This window comes from Ischnura elegans, chromosome 3 (genome assembly GCF_921293095.1).
Source record: "Ischnura elegans chromosome 3, ioIscEleg1.1, whole genome shotgun sequence".
NCBI lineage: Eukaryota > Metazoa > Arthropoda > Insecta > Odonata > Coenagrionidae > Ischnura > Ischnura elegans.
Window position 1 is genome coordinate 133,164,623 of NC_060248.1, and position 1,782 is coordinate 133,166,404.

At 37.6% G+C, this 1,782-nt stretch overlaps 1 long non-coding RNA gene across 1 annotated transcript; it reads right to left on the reverse strand.

The window, feature by feature from the left end:
• Nucleotides 1-287: 287 nt before the first annotated feature.
• Nucleotides 288-1,303, reverse strand: LOC124156602. The gene is made up of 2 exons (XR_006864358.1): nucleotides 1,225-1,303; nucleotides 288-979 (listed from the first exon to the last, which is right to left on the reverse strand). It is a non-coding gene; the product is annotated as an uncharacterized LOC124156602 (long non-coding RNA).
• Nucleotides 1,304-1,782: the final 479 nt, after the last annotated feature.

Consider the following 1,782-nt stretch of genomic DNA (forward strand, 5'->3'; position numbering starts at 1 on the left):
TTGAAAAACTTATTCAAAGCGTAAATCACTGAAAAATTCATAATGTTCACACACTTGCTGACATAGAGATTCAAGGTGGCGTTTAGTGTTGTTGAAATAGACTTAGTCACTGGTGCGATATTTTCGTCGATTTAGGATAAGGGGGGAATTTCTAACCATTGGTCCCCGACTATTCGCAGAGCTATATTTTTTCATATAATTTCCCCGTTTATTTATGGATCTAACTGTCAATTTGAAAAAAAGCAAACGAAAAGTTAATAATTACTCAGGAATAAACAATACTTTCCTCTCTTTTTTTCAATGCCAATCAAATTTATTCAAGTTTCAACTGATGCATTCAATTTTACATTATTATAACCCAAAACCTTTGATACTCTTTTCCTTCTGTGTGTGTCTTGAGGCGTACTTGACTACCTCAAATTGTGCAAGGAAATGAATTTTCAGCCAGAATGCATTTTTCAAAAGTCTTGTTAATGAAAAAAGTTCTCAATATGCATGAAAAGGACAATTCTATCAATTTCAATCATTCTCGGATGAAAAGGTGTAATATTCAGTCCGTCCTGCTAGGTAGGAAGTGACATACATCTTCGTTAAGGCAGCTAGAATCTTTGCCTCCTCATACGGATATTCATATATCCTTGGTCTCTTTAGAGTCGTCCACTCTGGATCAACGAAATAAACTTCGTCTCTTTTCAATCTATTGTTTGTCGGCGTCTTTCGCGATTTTTTATCCTCCTGTTTCTCGCCCTCACCTCTCTCGATGTTTGTCCCTCCGTCTTCTTCTGGCTCCCTCTCCTCCTCCTTCTTCTTATTCCAGTTTCCCATGGTGAAGGTACTCAGGCAAACTGTGGTTAGCAAACCAGCCACCAATCCCAGCACTTGTGAAGGGGGCGGCGTCCACTTGGCCCGTGGCTTCGGGACTGGGCCAACGCCAACATTCACCATCTTGATGGTTATCTTCTTCTCTCCGGAGTGGAAACTGCAATTAACAAATGGAAAAAAGGCATGATTAGGGGGAATAAGCCAGTTTTACATGATTAACCATTGGGGAGGGAAATTTGGACGGTAGTTATAAATTCAAGAATATAAATTAAATTTTGACAATGTTTTGCTCTTGGTAGAATGATACGCAATGAATTTGTTTTGTATTTCCATCAGGATTTAATGGAAAAATCCGTGGAGTAAAAATGAAAACATTTTCTATTAATACAAATTTATCCATACTTTTAGCTCGTTAAATTCATCTTCCTGTAATAATATGATTAAATGTTTATGCTAATGTTTATGATACGGATGTTTACGTTTCCATATCCACACGGAGATAAGTATTGTTGTTGTTGACCTTCTTTATGAAATTCAATAGTATCAAAATGACGATCGATACGAGAGTTATATCTTATTTACCGGCCATTAGTCACAGCAAGTTGGTGACGAGGATTCAAAAAAAAGATAGTGAAGTTAAGAGTTAAACCAGTAAAACGACGTAACGTTAATTTAGGTAAATTTTAACCGGATATAATGGGCTCAAAACAGCTCAAAGAATGGCTTTCAGCTCTGACTTCCGTCGTCAAGAATCAGCAAACCGCGCTATCTCCGCATTTAGAATTAGTCGAAGCCTAAGACCCAAAAATTAAAAAGTACCTTCGTATGTGGAACGCTTCAATAATTACTGCGATCTCAAGAACGTCAGCGACGATATAAAAAAGGCTCAACTCCTTCGTTCATCGATCGAAAAAGATCACTACAATAATCGTGCCACATTTCTGGGACCAGATGATCCCA